The 17,656-nt window shown below is 36.5% G+C and overlaps 1 protein-coding gene across 1 annotated transcript in view; it reads right to left on the bottom strand.

The window, feature by feature from the left end:
- CHST9 (carbohydrate sulfotransferase 9) overlaps window positions 1-17,656 on the bottom strand; it is a 222,324-nt gene that overhangs the window by 28,216 nt on the left and 176,452 nt on the right. The window lies entirely within an intron of this gene.

Genomic DNA, 17,656 nt, shown 5'->3' with positions numbered 1-17,656 from the left:
ACGGAGAGCCTTAGCCTGGTGGAGATGTAAATGTTTCCTGGCCGACGCAAGAAAAAAGGAGGGAATCCCACTTCAGGAAAACCTAAGTCATCCCCAAATTTATTCATATCATATTTGAAAAAGGAATGGAATTTAGGGGATAAATTTTAACTGCATAAGCCATTGCTAATAAAAGATTAAGAAGTATGTGGTTTAGCATCTTTTAATTATTTTTTCTAGCATCTTGAATATACGATGTTTGAAATCTCTGGTTGGATCAACATTATTTTGCTCAGAGGTTTGTGGACTTTGCATACTGATTCTTTCCTGTTTCCCAGTACATTTGCTTTTAGGCTATTTTTATTCACTTTAAAGGAATTTTAATAACTTTCTGTTGACAGCATGGACAGCTGGTCTTGAGAATTAAAGAAAATTCACTTGCTGACTGAGGAAGGAAGTGACATCAATGAGCTTCTAAAGTCAGCCCAGAGGGGGAAATTGGCTTGTGAGAGAGTAGCCTTTCATTGCACTGTATTTATCGAGCGATGCCTTGAGATGCAAATTGCCGTATCAATCAAACCTACGGTGCCTACCTCCAACCAACTTAGTGCAAACTGAAGGAACAATGCCCTGAAACGCTGAGAAGAAAAAGGATGAGAAGTGCAGGAACCTAGGGGCTAAGTGAATTATGGGAGCTCAGGATCCCCTCTCTGAGCTGATACTTCATTCTCTGTCAAGCCTCAGTTTCTTTGTCTGAGTTTGATGTAAACTGTTGGTCGAAGTCTTTTTCTATGACAGATGGCTAATAAGAACACGTACTAATATATATAGCGCAGACACGTTATCCTGCCACTTCGTCCAGAACAGTGCCACCAAAATGCTTTTTATCTCCCACTGACGGCTATCTAGAAACAGGGATCTTTAGGTGTCATAGGTAGCTACTCTCTTGATCTCCTTTTATTATTAAAATTGCTATTCATTGTTTATAACTCTACTGCAGAAAAAGCCAAACACCAAATTTGGACTTTAGATAACAATGACGACAGGAATAACAATTATTGTCATATCGGTGAATGACTTAATTCTTCACAACCATCAGAAAATTTTCCTCTGGAGCTGTAGTTAGCTATTTTTTCAAAGATAACTGTATTGCAAGTGCATTGAGTATGTATGTGTGGGTTGTGTATTGTGAGTGTGTACATATCTGTGTATACACATACACCTGTGTGAGAGGCAGAAAAGTACCTACAAACATTTTATGATTATGAGCTGAAAAATTAAATTGCTGATTATTTATTTCTTAGCTCATTCTAAAAAGTGTTTGAGGTGGCTAAAATGATGATTCAATCACAGTTAAATAATTTGAATTTGAGTTAACCATCTAGAGTTAAAATTTAATTCGGCCCCAAAGATAGATGTATTAATACTGACCTCTTTTCCTTATCTACAAAAAAATTTGGATAGTCAATTAAATTTTGAAATTTTATAGGCTTAAATACGTAACTAGAACCACTCAAAAAATATTGGTTAAATAAAAAAAGAATAGATGAGGTCTCAACAGCTATAGTCTTCAAGCCAAAGGAATTTCAGATTGTCCTCAAGCCTGGATATGTTCCGATGTTAACAAAACTCACTCATTCCATCTACAGCGATATTTTGATGCATGTCTATTCTGGATGATATGGTAGGTGCTCTGGAGGTGTAGAAGTAAAGTAGAAGAAACATGATATGCGCACACGAAAAAGTGACAACATAAAATCATGGAACTGTAAGAAATTTATTGGCAAAATGGGTAGTTAGATCAAAAAGTATTTAAATTCTGATATAGTAGAAATGAAAACAGGTGATAAGCGCCTCAGCGGAAGTTTTGGTCATTATTTTTTGGATCTGACACCAAAAGCAAGGTGAAAAGAAGCAAAAATAAATAACTGGGACGACATTGAACTAAAAAGCTTCTGCGCAGCAAAGATTGCCATCAACAAAATGAAAAGGCAACCTACGAATGAGAGAAAATATTTGCAAATCATATATCTGATAAGGGGTTAATATCCAAAATACATAAAGAACTCATATGATTCCACAGTAAAACAAAAACAAACACAAACTAATTTAAAAATGAGCAAGAGCTCTGAATAGACATTTTCCCAAAGAAGATAGACAGATGGGCAACAGGTACATGAAAAGATGCTCAACATCGCAAACCATCAGAGAAATGCAAATCAAAACCACAATGAGACATCGCATCATACCTTTTTGAATGAATATTATCAACAAAACGAGAAATAAAAAGTGTGAGAATGTGGAGAAAAGGGAACCCTTGTGCACTGTTGGTAGGAATGTAAATTGGTGCAGCCGCTATGGAAAACAGTACAGAGGTTCCTCAAAAAATTAAAAATAGAACTACCATATGATCCAGCAATTCCACTTCTGGATATCTAGCCAAAGAAAACAAAAGCACTTACTTGAAAATATATAGGTATCCCCACGTTCATTGTAGATTTATTTCTAATAGCTAAGATATGAAGATAACCTAAGTGTCCATTGATGGATGAATGAATAAAAAATATTGTATACATATACAATGGAATATTGTTCAGCTATAAAATAAAGTCTTACCACTTGTGACAACATGAATGGAATTTGAGGGCATTATGCTAATTGCAATAAATCAGAGAAAGACAAATACCATATGATCTCACATATATGTAGAATATAAAAAAGAAACAACCCAAAACCATGCTGACAGATACAGAGAACAGGTTGGTGGCTTCCAAAGGCAGGGAGCAGGGAGTGGTAGAAATGAAATGGGTAAAGGGGATTAAAAAGTCCAAAAAAAAAAAAAGGCATTTAAATTTTGATATAGTAGAAATGGTGATGGATTCACTTTCAGACTTTTCTAGTCCCGACTGTGCCACTATCAAGCTGTATGGTGTTTGGCAAATAACTTCACTCCTTTAGTCTTTGTCCTTGATGCATTATGACTGCTGCAAGTACAAATGGTCTCTTAACCTGTTTATAGTTACTTAAGTTCTTTGGCCCTATAAAAGAATAAGGGAGATTGAAATTTTCCATTGAATTGGTACAAATAAAAAAGAGAAGAGGTCACGTTTAGTGGGGGTACCTGGGGAGGCTTCATGGAGGAGACAGCATTTGCTTTGGGTAGGATATTAACAGAAGAAGATTGGAGAAAAGGTATTTCATATAGAAGGAAAAGCACAGAACCAGGAAATGCATGGACATGCACAGAGGGTAGTAACTGTTCTGTTTGAATATTAGTAAGTAATAGGGACAAGACAAAACATGCGCATATCATGGAGAGCCCTTGATACTTAAGAGATTTGGACATTTATATGGTAGGGAGCTCTAGAAGATTGTTGAGACAGAGAGTGATCAAAACTTTTCAGAAGATTAATCTAACAGTGTTATGGCTTTAGGATGGGGAATACTGGTAAGGAGATTGAAGAATACAGGTGAATATGAGACACATGGTGTGAGTAGAGAGGACTTAACAATTCAGATAAGGAGCTGGGGCAGTAGGATGGTGAAAAAAATGAATTAAAGATATTTGCTAATGATACATCTGATAAGAGGTTAATATCCAAAATTTATAAAGAACTTATACAACTCAACAACAGAAAACAAACAAGCCAATTAAAAAATGGGCAGAAGACCCAAACAGATACTTCTCCAAAGAGGAAATACAGATAGCTAACAGACATATGAAGATGCTCAAGGTCACTAATCATCAGAGAAATGCAAATTAAAACCACAGTGAGATATCTCCTCACACCTGTCAGAATGGCTATTATCAATAAATCAAAAAACAGCAAGTGTTGGCGAGGATGCGGAGAAAAGGGAACACTCATACATTGTTGGTGGGATTGCAGATTGGTACAGCCACTATGGAAAACAGTACGGAGGTTCCTCAAAAAATTAAAAATGGGTATACCTTTTGATCCAGCAATTGCACTTCTGGGTATTTATCCAAAGAAAACCAAAACAATAATTCGTAAAGATCTATGCACTCCAATATTCATGGCAGCACAATTTACAATAGTCAACATATGGAAGTAACCTAAATGCCCATCAACAGACAATTGGATAAAGAAATTATGGTTCATATATACAATGGAATATTACTCAGCCATTACGAAAAATGAAATCCTACCATTTGCAATGACATGGATGGACCTCGAGGTTGTTATGCTGAGTGAAATAAGTTAGACAGAGAAAGATAAATACCATATGATTTCATTTATACGCAGTAACTAAGGAACAAAAAGAACAAATTAATCGTAAACAGTCTCACAAATATAGTGAACAATTTGGTGATGGACAGAGGGAGAGGGGTTGGGAGGCTGGGAGAATGGGGCGAAGGGTTAAAGAAGTACAAATTAGTAGTTGATAGTTGGGCACGGGGAGCTTGGCAGAGGGAATGCAGTTAGCATTAATATGATGGCTAAGTGGAGGGCCAGGGGACTGAGGGAGCAATTGAGGGGATCGTTTTATGAACATTATACATGTCTAACCAATGCACTGTATACTCGAAACTAATTTAAATAAATAAATTTATTTTTTAAAAAAGAACAACAACAACAAAAAGATGACCAATATTTTCCTCCCAAGTAACTAACTTGGGAGGAAATGCTTTTAATGCAAAGGTGGAAACAAAGAAATAGGGCCAGTTTAAAGAAGTAAATTTGGTGAGTAAGGGTAGAGGTAGATGATTAGCTCAGTTCAGCATTTGCCAAGTTTCAAATACCATTATGACATCCTGGAGAAGGCAGAAAGTGAGCTCAGGAGAGAGGCAATCTTCAGCGGAGAGATTATAGGGGAAGCTACAGGATCCAAGACTCATTTTAAAGTATAGAGGGGGAAATGAATACCAAATTAGAACTTAGGGAAACAGTTGTATTTTATTTAAATACTTTGATGCCTCATTAGGTAATGGAACACAAATTTTACTTCATCGGCAATGAATAAGAGACACTGTCTCTAAGCTAACACAAGGATTTACTATCAGGAAGTAGCAAGTTAGAAGTTTGATTTCAGAGCTTAAGTTCTCACTGGTCCTGGATTTGAGTCAAAGGCTACAATTTTGACATCAATTCCAATATGTTTTTTCTTTAACACATTAAAAAATTAACTCAGTTCTCTGCAGATACTGACTGGGTACCCCAAAATTTAACTCAATTCTGACAGTATCTACCCAGAGATAACATTAGATCTCACAAGTTAAGAGCTCAGTCTCACAGGACTGCCCTTCGCTCCCCATGCCAGTGCAAGTCCAGGTTGTCACTTGTGTTTCTGACCCACCTGCTATAGATCGGAGGTCTCCACAATCCCCACCTTGACTTTGATTAATTTGCTAGAATGGCTCACAGAGCTCAGAGAAATATATTACTTACCAGATCACCGTTTACTATAAAAGAATGTAACTCAGGAACAGCCAGATGGTAGAGATGTGTAGAGCAAAGTATGGACAAAGAGAAAGGAGCTTCTATGCCCTCTCTGAGGGATCCACTATCCCAGCACCCCCATGTGTTCACCGTCTTTTTGGGTTTTTACAGAGGTTCCATTACTTAAAGACAGTTGATGGAATTATTGGCCACTGGCAATTGATTCAACCTCCAGACGCTCTTCTCTCCCCAGAGGTCAGGGGGATGCGACCTCGATGCGATCCTGACCGTTCCAACCCTCTAATCTTAGGGTTAGTTCCCCTGGCAACCAGCCCTCTTCTAAAGGAAAGGTCCTAAAGTCACCTCATTAACATAACAAAAGACTTTATTGCTCTCATCATAAAGGTTTCAGGAGCTTTGTGCGAGGAACTGGTACGAAGACCAAGTATATATTTCTTAAAAATCACAATATCACAAAGGCAACTACGAGTTCTAGCAGAAAAAATTTAGGCCAATTTCTTTACTTATCAACCAGTGCTTATGAAAATTTAGGATTATCTAAGGACACCAATCAAGTTAATGGCAGAGCTGAGTCTAGAACACAGATTTTGGTAATGGTCAAGAGTGAGACTAGTACAGCAGAGTTCCCTTATCCTCCGGGGACACATTCCAAGAACCCCCAGTAGATGCCTGAAACTACAGATAGTACTGAACCCTTTTTTTACTGTTTTTTTTCCCCTAGGCATATATATTTGTAATAATGTATAACAACGATAATAAAATAGAACAATTACAGTAATATACATAATATAAAATTATGTAAATAATTTTAGGGCCATTATTTAGGCCCTGAATAAATAAGGGTTACTTAAACACAAACAATGTGATACCACGATAGTCAATCTGACAACTATGAAGGCTACTAAGTGACCAACAGGTGGAGGTGCCAGACAAAGGATGATTCATGTCCTGGGTAGGACAGATAGGACAGTGCAAGATTTCATTACCCTCCTCAGAACGGCATGCAATTTAAAATTTGTACATTGTTTATTTTTGGAATTTTCCACTTAATTTTTTCAGGCCGTGGTTTACTGCGAGTAACTGAAAGTGAAACCGTGGATAAGGGGGCACTGCTGTAATCAGAGTGTCGGGGCTTGAATCTCAGTTTCTTTACTCTGTCTGTGTGGCCTTGGGCAAAAGCGACCTCTTTGAGCTTCCTCATCTATAAAATAATGATAACAAACATATTTATATTATTGAATCGGTTTCGGTAATTCGATGAATTAATGTATGTAAAGGACTTAACACAATATCTGGCATCAGTAATGACTCTAGTTCTCGTTCCCTTGTATCACAGGACGCACTAGCTAAGGACAATAAAACTGGGTTGTTTTAATCCAAGTGGAATATGTTTTTGAATGTGATTAAGAAGAATAATAACACATTTCAAGGCATTAAAGTATTCTATTCTGGAATGATCAGAGTATGGAAGAAAACTAGAAATAATGTGTATTTTCAATGTCAAAAAAATGAAAAAAATTAGTCAAATTTAAATTTAACAAATAGTCTAGAACTTTTGCTTAGACAATTAATAAAAGTTAAAATGCTTAGATTCCTATTTTTACCGTAAGGCTTAAATACATAGGCATATATCTAAGTCCTGCTCTTGGCTTCCACTCCACGGACTGACACACTACGCAGGAGAGAGAATCCTGCTGCTTCTGATCTGGTGAAGTGGGGATAGAAGGACCAGCTGAAACAATGACAAAGACTTTCCGTGAGAACTGAGGGGTCAGTGTCTCTCTAGTGAACCTCTTCTGGTTCTCATGCAAAATATGCTTTGAGAAGAAAGCTGTGCACTATTTCCTAGCTTATCTTTGGATACTTCTTAGGGTGAATTACGATATGGCACCTTGGAAAGACTCTCTCCTTGATCAAACTTCAGTCAGGCTCCTCTGAAACTTCTCCACGAGGCCTTGATGTTGACCCCATCCTGTCTTCTGCCTACTTAGCCCAATCTTAGCAAGAAACCTTGTTAAACTAAGTCAGTTTAACAAGAGTCATCCCACACTTGATATGTGATCACACTTGATGCCTGATCATGTTTCTCATCTGCTGCCTTTGATGTCTAAATCCTTGGCCTGCCTTTAGCAAGAATCTTGTTAGGTCAGTTCAGGAAGAATCCCCCTACCCTTGATGTCCCCTTTTAGTAACTGTCTATACACTGACCCCCACACTCTGCTCCTAGGCTATAAATATCCACTTATCTTTGTCTGTATTTGGAGTTGAGCCCAATCTCTTTCCTCTATTATTGTAACAGTCCTAAGTAAAGTCTTCTTTATCACTTTGTGTCAGAATAATTGTTTTCTTTTACATACCTAACATTTTAGCATTAAATATATTTTCTTTCCTTTATTTCTATTATTTGTCCCAAAACTGCTGATTTTATTGATTCTTAATAAATTTGCGGATCCTATACACTCTAACTTCTAATTATCCATAGTGATGGCTCGACACGTTAGTATATATTCAGGGAAACTGTAAATGACACAATCAATCAATGTTAGACACTGACCACACACTGTCACTTATAGTAGGATCCACATTCTTATTAAAAGTAAGCTTTTCCTTATCCCCTTAAACTTTGGAAGTGGTGAGAAATATTAGCTCTTTAAAAAAATCAAATATAGGTTTTTGAAATGGGATGCCGTCTTTTTCTTTCAATTTCAAGCAATTTTTTTTTTTTTTAAACCAACACTGAGTTTGGACAGCTGGTTATTCTTTTCAGCTAACTTTTAGGATACTAGAGATTTCAGACAATATTCGTGAATGTTTTTCAATGATCTCTTTTCCATACATCAACACTCACCCACTTAAGGCTAGAACTAGCTGAAAGGATTGTGAATGTGCTGTAACTGTCAGTCAGTCACCTAGTTCTTTGTGCATGATGCAAACATAACCTCCAGAGAGTTTGTTTGCATAGTACAGATTACGGTTTTGTGGAGAGAGGGTGAGTGAAGGCCACGCTTTTTTTGACAGTCCCTCGGTAGGACCAGTGGGTCTCACTGTAGCATGTGGTGGGCACCTGTGGTTCAGGCATCAGACACCAAATGCAAACGGGCAGCATTTAGCTCCATGTGGCACCTTATTCCTGGTATCAGTATACCAGATAGTTTTCGGTACAATATCAACAGGGTAGACTCATGATTTTGATGCTTTTATTTCATTTCCCTTACTTTTCTGCATATTTTTTGGCATTTTGAGGAATTTTGCCCTTTGTTTACTTGTTTTACATTTTGTAGGGAGGGTGGTAGGATAACATAGGAAGGTGTCATAAAATCAATCCTGTGGTGGAAATCTTTTTTTAACACCCATGAAAGGGTGGAAATAACGAAGTTTAATATGGTCTATGGTTGTAAATTCTTTTTTAATCAGATATTTATTTTACATCATTAAAATTAGAGGGAAATCATTTAATTGTCACTTGAATCTCAATTGATTTCTAGCTTCTTGCCTTTTGTAAAAAAGATTTTTGGATTTTAAAGCTCACTATTTTTTTTACTTAGCAGGAAAATCGTGATTATTCTGTTTTATAATGGTGACAGTTTAATTTTCTTTTTAAAAAAATTTCCTTCTACTTGGAAAATGTATATCTCTGGTCAAATATGGTTGTTGCTAAGAAAGTAATAAACAAATAACTTAAACCCACGAAGCCCTAAAACATTTTATACATCAATTGTTATAAGATTTTCTATTTAAAAATTTCCCATTCCTCTTCTTTTTTCTCTTGAAATAACAGAGAACATAAACCTTTAGAGTTTTACATTATAGGCAAATATTACTAATTCTACTGGGGTGCTAGAATGAGTGCTCACATCGATAGAATTCTCCTTACAGTTGAATACACTAAGTGTTATGTATAAATAAGAGTTTAAGATGCCAGTTTGTCTCCTCTCACTGTCTTGCCCATTCCTTTATTTTCTTTTAAAGGTCAGATCCAAAATACGAAAAAAAAAACCCCATATAAATTTGTAAAATACACATAAAAGAAGTAAACTATAATTACCTGTGATCCTACCACGTGTAGATAAGACCAGTTAATAATACTCGTGGTACACTCTTCCAGGTATTTTTTTACTTTTTCAAAAATGGTATCATCTAACACATAAATTAAAAAATTGTTTGTATAAATATATCATGAATAATCTTTGCATGCCATTAAATATTCTCAATCTACATCATCTTGAATGGCTACATAGTATTTTAAAAAAATATATAAATGCTTCTTTAACCCCCTCTTTTGAGATATTTAAATTATTTTAGTGGTTTTTTGGGGTAGGAGACCTTATCACATGCAACACTGTTAAGAGTGTTCATATGAATATACCTTTGAGCACACCTGTGACCCTTCCTTAACGCAAATTTCTGGAAGTAGAATTGATGGGTTAAAGAGTTTTACTAAATGTCTGATACTAATCCTAAGAATATTCCTAGGAGCCTATTTCCCAGCACTTCTGTTAACTCTAAATTAAAAAATAGCTGGTGGCAATTTTTTTTTAGGAAACATGCTATTTAAGCAATCTTATTGTTTTGTCTTTCGTTTTTTTTTTTTTTTAATTTTTATTGGAGAAGATAAATATATTTATATACTTACAGGGCACTGATATTTCTTCTACTCATTTCCCTGGCTCCCTTTTCTAAAAGAGCATTTCTCTTACTCATACTAATTTTTGTCTGTCATACATTTTGTGAATTTTTTCCCTAATTTGTGATTTGCCTTTACTTATTATAATGTAATTATTAGGCAATAAATAAAATGAGCTAATGATTGCAATGGCTACTATTGAGTGAGCACTTAATATACCAGTACTATGGTAGGCATATCACATGCATTGTTGTTCACTTAGTCTTCCCAAGACTTTTACTGAGATAAGGTTATTGCTGTCTCCAGCTGTGTAGATGAAGACTGGGGCTTACAGAAGTTAAGATTATAGAGCCAAGTGGAAGTGGTGAGCCCAAACCTCCTGGCTTCTGAGCCTGCCATCATTCCTCTCCTGGTTTCTGCCTTCAGTGTCATGCTTGGAAAGGCATAACTCTGTGCGGCTATTAAAAATAACAAGGTCATTCTGCATGTAACCATATAGAACAATAACTTCATTGTATTCTCAGAGCAGTGTGCATAACTAATCTGCTTTAAAAAGTACATATACTTATGTATAAATAAAGAAGTCCGAGGCGATCTACTTGAACACTTGTTATATGTAGAGCCTGGTGGGAGAGGGGTGATATTCACTTCTAATTTAGACACATCTTTTTTTCTCTTTTTAACGTTTTATTAGAAACATGTACTGCATTGCTTTAAAGAGAATGATATTTCTGTTTTGGATAAGAAGGTATGGCTGAGGCTCTGAAAATCTCTTTCTTCTTGCACATTAGGACAGGAATTCATTCACTCATTCATTTGTTTGACCATTCAAGATACATATTTGAAAGTCTGCCTTGTGTTGGTTTTGGGCTGGATACAGGGGAATACAAAGATGATAAGGTTTGATCAATTCCTCCCATAGTTTAGCAGGCGGACAAACAGAAGGATTCCAATATCATAGCTGTTAGGAGCAAGGGAGAGTGCAGTCAGAACACTGGGGAAAGAAGATCTGGGGATGTCAGAAAGAACTTCTCAAAGGAGATAGCATTTAAACAGAGACATACTCCTAAAGAACTATCCCTTTCTCAGTTGCCTCTGTCTCTGCAGCCGGGGGCAGTACCTACTTTCCTGGCACTAATCTGGGGTTACTATATTACCTCTTGTGGTCTGATCCCTCTCTTCTCCTTGACATTTTGGAAGTAGCCCCTTTCTAAATAGTCCCTCTTTTACTTATCTCAGCCTGAGTGTGGCCTACACTTCCTTGGGGACAGTTGCTGATACATGGCAGCTTTGGCCTGGGGGCAGCTGCAGCCCCCCTGGGCACTGACAGGGCTGAAGGATGGCAGCATTCCTGGAGATGGCCACTTGATCTCAGCAGGTAGTGGGTGATAGATAGTCCTGTGCTTATGAATCAAGTAGGACAAATTCTGAACACTTCTAGAAATCATTATTGAGATGGAATGAAGCCAGAGAAACAATTGATCTTATAATGATGACTTTTTGCACATTTGTTTTAAATGCTAAGGCTGATTTTTTCTGAGAAACACCTATTGCTTAGATGAGGAAACTGAGGCTTCAGTAAGAATTTAATTTGCCTATTCATTCAGCAAATACTAAAGGCATGCTAAGCACCAGGGACTGTCCTGGGGATAAAGAGTGAACCAAACAAACTAAAATCTTTCCCTCGCAGGGCAGATTTGAACCCATGCCTGCCTACCTCCACACACAGTGTGCTTCCACTGCCCCATGCTGCCTCCCTTCAAATATTTGACAGAATCTCATTTTGCCAACACATTACTTAAAAGGGCCACTCCTTCGCCACTTCCTGGGACACCACAGACTGTGGAGCTACTTCTGCATCTTGTCCGCTTTAGATGTACAGTGTTAGGTAAGCCTGGTAGTCTCTCCAAGCTTCTAGAACTCTGTAACTTGGTAAGTCATTACTGGGACTAATCATAAAGGCTAATGCTGGGGCTTATTACTGAGCCGTTGGGACTATTTTTAAGAACACAGAGAATGAAATGATTAGCTGCCTACAAGCTCCCCCAGCTGTTCAAATGGAAAACTTCACAGAGGCCTAGGGTGCCGGGCAGCACCAGATTCGAGCTTGTATTTTTAAAGAGAATTAAAAAAAAGTAGGTGAAACAACTCATTATGCATCTCTTCAAATGTATACACCTTCTGCAATTTAAAGGACATTCTGTAGAAGTAGAAGATAGTGACTAAGAGCACAAACCTGGGTGTCAGAGAGACATGGGTTCCACAACCAGCTCTCTTATTTAACCTCTGTGTGACCTCAGACAATTTACTTAGCATCTCTAAACCCTGATTTCTTCCTTGAAACTGAGGATTATCAGAATAATACCTACCTCATGAGGTTTTCAGGAGGCAAGAATGATATAATGTAAGTATCGTAATTAGCACAGTGCCTGGCACATAGTAAGTACTTGCTCAATAAATGTAGCCGCTTTTTTTCAACTTCTCCTTAAGACATTTTTTCTTTAAAATTTTTTTTTCAATTACAGTCGATGAACAATATTATATTAGTTTCAGGTGTCCAACATAGTGTTTAAACATTTATATAACTTATGAAGTATAAATGTAACCACTCTTATTATGCATATTATCTCCTTTACTTATTATCATGGCTGTGGAAAGGAATGGGGAAATGATTGTACAGCCCAAACATTTGTAGCCAGGGCAGCAAAGTCCTAGTTTTATAAGAGGAAAATTTAAAGTAAATGTGAAGAGAAACCATAAACTTCATTTAACGTAATAAAATAGGAGCAGAACTAAGATCTTAGTATAGCTAATACAAGTTTGATGACATTTACTAACATTCTAAAGCTTTATAAAAATTGAAGAAGTCTAAATCCATATCATGTACTTTATTCCGTTGCCCACATTGAACTTAGCCACTAGGAAATTAGTGCAATAACTGGTGGATTTACTCAGAGGCAGCTCTTATGTATTTTAGTTAACCACACTAATAAGATATCGGTTACATAAAGGGTATGTTGGTTCTCAACCACCCATTTGGTTACTGGACTGGAGCCCAAAAACGTGCAGGCTTCCTCAGCTGTGGTCTGTTTTGGTCTGTTTGCACCTGACTCAGGCAGGGAACTAGGGAACTAGGAGGGTTGTGTGGTTGGTACCTCAGCAAAGGACAATCACGTATTCAAGCAAGTACTGGAAGGGAAAAAGGAGAAAATACTTCTTTTTCCTCCAGGAACAAATATGATCATTTTAGATTTCAAATTTCTTTTTTCCATTTAGTGTACATTACTTATATGTGTTATTTTGTTTTTCTTAATGCATTTGCAATAAGTGAGCAAAATCAAAGTTAGGCCCAGATTACAGTAATGGAATATCTAGCATTCTTTATGGCAGAGCTTCTCAGGTAGTGCACTGTGAAGAGGAAGAGTTGTGCCAAGTTATTGTCCCCTCAGGTGTTCAGGTCCTCTGTCCTCCCCCCATTTCCAGTAGGCTTGTGTGCTCACCGCACAAACAATGTGTATTCCACACCAATAACACCATTTTCTATGCATGTGGTGATGTGGAAAAGAATGGAAAGCTTGGTCTTGGAGAGGAAGAAACAGGGCCAAAGGAAATGTGCAGGGTTGATCCTGTATCCCACAGGACAATACAAGGAGGAAGCACAACGAGAAAGAGATAATGATGCAGGGTGCAACAAAAAAGGGTACAGGGGAAGGAATGACATGGAAAGTCTTTTTCCCTTAGTGGTCAGAGGTGAGGCTGGGCCAGGATGGCGGGAACTAGAAAATAAGAGGCACACTTCTTTTTTATGTTCAGAAGAATGATCAGTTGCTTCCCTTTAAAGTCAACAACTTCTTGAGAAGCTTATTAAAACAATGTAAAACCTCATATGAGGAATCACTCCCAAATAACAGCATTGGCCCAGGAATTATTTGGGTTTAGAATTTTAGTGGACTGTGACTGGACTGTTAAACTCAGCTGAGTGTCACCTAATTGGTGGGTCATGGTCTGAAGCTGCACCGTGCAACTTGACATGTGGTTCACAAAAATAGTCCTCTGAGGTGACATGTACTGATGTGTAGGGAGTGTTATTTCCACTTGCAAGAGCAGTCTGTTTTGGTGGGAGTGCAACCAATACATAATTATGTGAAGATTTGTATGTGGAAACCTGAGTGTGGGACTGATGACACATTATTCATTTACTTCGGTAATGTTGCGTGCTTTTTATAGATTGGCATTCTGGGCAGTGGGCCATCTGGCTTGCCCTTTAATTTGACCTTGGCCTATAGCCTGGGCTTTGGTACCTACAGACCTGAGTTCAAGTTCGAACACTGCCATTCATTAGCTGTGCAACTTTGGGCAATTTATTTAACAACTGTTACAGTCACAGATAGCAAATCAGAGAGATGTAGATAATAATAGAATAGATTTCATGACCTTGATGTGTAGACTAAATGAATAATGTGTGCCAGGTGCCTAGAAGAGCTTAATACATCTTCACTCTTCTCTTTACTCTTACGACAACAGTAAAAAGCACCTGGAGAATTAATGGTAAAAAGCTCTTGTATCAATACCATCGGATGCTGAATAAATTCACAGGGATCAGAGAAACCTGTGGCCAACTGGTAGGCCTAGTGAGAGACTCAGGAATCAAACATCTCATAGCAGGGCAAAAAAGAATATTGAAGAAGTGGACATTAAGGAAAAAAACCCTCTGGATTCCTGACTCTACCACCTAGTGAGATAATATTGGCACTTAGAACAGACCTGTATATGATCTATCTCAGTTTGTATGTCTAATGTTACATGCTTTATCAAAAATAGTTTATTCATAATGCTGCTTCTATTTCTCACAACTAATTATTTTATTTCTTTCTAAAGTCTCTTGGATTCTCAATTGAGAGACTCAACTGATCATTTAGGGTGGGAACTATAAGTTAGGAAAATTCAATATTGATAATTTTTAATAATAATATTGTTGTTAAGTTTAAAAGGTGATCTGCTTTACATAATTTCTGTAATAGTTACTATTTGAAAATCCAAGAAAAACTATAATTGATAGGATATTTTCATTTTTTTCTAAGGTAACATCTTCAGAATCCTTGGAAAAGAGCAGGCGCAACAAAAATGAGTCAAAGCCTTGAGAAATATATTCTTGTACACTCTTAAACAGAAATATAAATTTATTTTAAGTGGAAAGAATAGTAATCTAGTATTTTGAGGATTAAAAAATATTTCATTTCGATTCTTTTGAAATGAGGCAGGAATAGAATTATTGCATATGGTACTCCTTGATTTAAACCAAATCCTTGATGAAATGTTGATATCAGTTTAGAATCTCACACATATACAAGTGCATACACATATATACATAGTTTTCTTTATAACTGTTTGGCCTTCCAATGAATTAATCACAGATCCTGTTGTGGCACCAACTTCTGGGCTGTCCCATCAGTTTCCTAGTTTCCTTAGCAATGTTGGAAAGGGTCCTGTGTTGATATTAAGTGAAGGGCTATTCTGTGGCACATGAAATATTTTGGCATTTTAGTTCTCCATCTCTGAGTTTTGGTGATCACTGGTAATGTGAAAACAAGACTTTGTTATTCTCTAAAATAGATTTGCAGAAGTTCCTGTAGAAGTTCAAAAAAGTCTGGAAATCTTGATAATCCTCTAATATTCCAGTCTGCGAATGTCTTGGACTAGCCTGAGGATTCACATAATTTTAATCTCAGACATATTTAATAAACACTATAGTACACTTTTGGGGGGATACATCAAAACGATAGTGTGACCTAAATATTGAGGGCTTTATTCTTTCTTTTATGAAATTCTAATAATAGTCATATTCATTGCAAAATATTTCTTATATTGAGAAAGTATAAGGTGAAAATTAAAGTGTCACCTCACCTCCAGTGCTATTCCCCATGAGCAGCCACAGTTAACAGCTTTTTGTACAGCATTCTGAAAGTTTCTGTTGCATATTTGAGGATTTTTACATTTGCCTTTTTGCTTTTAACACAAATGGGACCATGCTATATGTGCTGTTCAGCTACTTCTGTTTTTTTCTTTTATTTCACAGTGTTTTGCATTGGATTCTATTGAATAGAAGTGCTGTCACTTTTTAGCAGATAGCGCTTGCATATGTGTTTAGAAATTTTTTAATTATAAGCAATTTGTCAATGAACTTTCTTTTATCTTTGTGGACTCACACAAGTATATTCTTTAGGTTAAGTTCTTAGAACTAGAATTGCTTGGCAAAAGGAAATGCAAATTTAAAATTTTGGTTGTGATCACCAAGTGACTATAAAAACGGTTATACAAATTTATACTCCCACCAACAATGGATGACATTATGTTTTCCCCACAGCATTAATAAGCTTTCAAATCATGGCTATTGTTATCTCATGGTTTTAATTGGCTTTTTAAAAATTATGAGTGAAGCTGATTCTTTTTATTTACTAATCATTTGTGATTATTTTTCTGCAAACTGTCCTTTTTCTATATATCTACTTTTAACTTAAAATAGTTTATTGCACATTAAGGAAATTATGTATTTGTGTACCAAATTCTGAAGGATTTTTAATTCTTTGCTTGTTTGACTTGGATCATGGAAAATATTTTTTGTGTATATATTTTTACTATTTATAAAGTAAATTTATTAGATGTTCTACTATGCTGCAAGCATCTCATGCCATTCTTAGAAAGGCTTTTTCTAATCCATACCTGTTTAAAAAAATCAGCTATTTTCTTTCAGTACTTTTACGATTTATTACTTTTTGACTTCTTATCTTACGCTTAAAATTTTGATATGCTTGAAATTTATTTCGGTGCAATTCTTGAGAAAAGGACCTAGACAGCTAGACAGCTAGCCAGTTTTGCCAAAACTATTGATTGAAGAGTACAACTTTCCTCCGCTGATTTGAAATGCGACCTTTACTTATACAAAATCTCCAGGTAGGTTTCAGTCTCCTCTCAACTCTGCTTCATTGACTCCTTTGTCGAGTATTATTTAAATTTATGCAGCTTTATGTTTTAATGTTTTACTATCTAGTCTTCCTTCTTTATTCCTCTTTTTTTTTTTTTTCCTGTTTAATTCCTAAATAATATAAGGGTGGAAGCCTCTACTTACGCTGAAGGTGACCTCTGGTTGTTAGTGTATATTTGGCAGTTGTGCTTGCAGATAAAAATGTTTTTATTCCACAAAATTTTGAAAGACTACAGGGCCAGGCACTGTCTTAGGCTCTGAGAACAGAGCAATGGATAAGAAGGAAAAGGTCCCCCCCACTTTTTTTTTTTTACTGAGTTTACATTATAGAGAGTGGAGAGAAATAAGCAATAAGCAAATTGACAAATATAAAATGTAATATTGTGCCATATAGTGGAGTAAAAAAAAAAATTAGGATGATGAGACAGAGAGTGAGGGGAGGAGGGAGATCTTTTAGACAAGCTGTTTGGGAAAGGTTTTCTGAGTGACATTTGAGCATAGCCTTGAGTTAGTTAAATTTCAGTTTATCATATCTAATTTCCTTCTACATAGCTTGCCCTTGCTACTTCAATGTCTAAAATAGAATTTGTCTTTTTTCCCTTAAAATCTGTTCTCCTCTCGTCCTTGCCATTTTGGTCAGTATTACCATTT

The sequence above is a fragment of the Pteropus medius genome, unplaced genomic scaffold (assembly GCF_902729225.1).
Source record: "Pteropus medius unplaced genomic scaffold, Ma_sr-lr_union100, whole genome shotgun sequence".
NCBI classification, from domain to species: Eukaryota; Metazoa; Chordata; class Mammalia; order Chiroptera; family Pteropodidae; genus Pteropus; species Pteropus medius.
The sequence above is the reverse complement of the archived record's forward strand: the minus strand, read 5'-3'. Positions and strand labels throughout refer to the sequence as shown.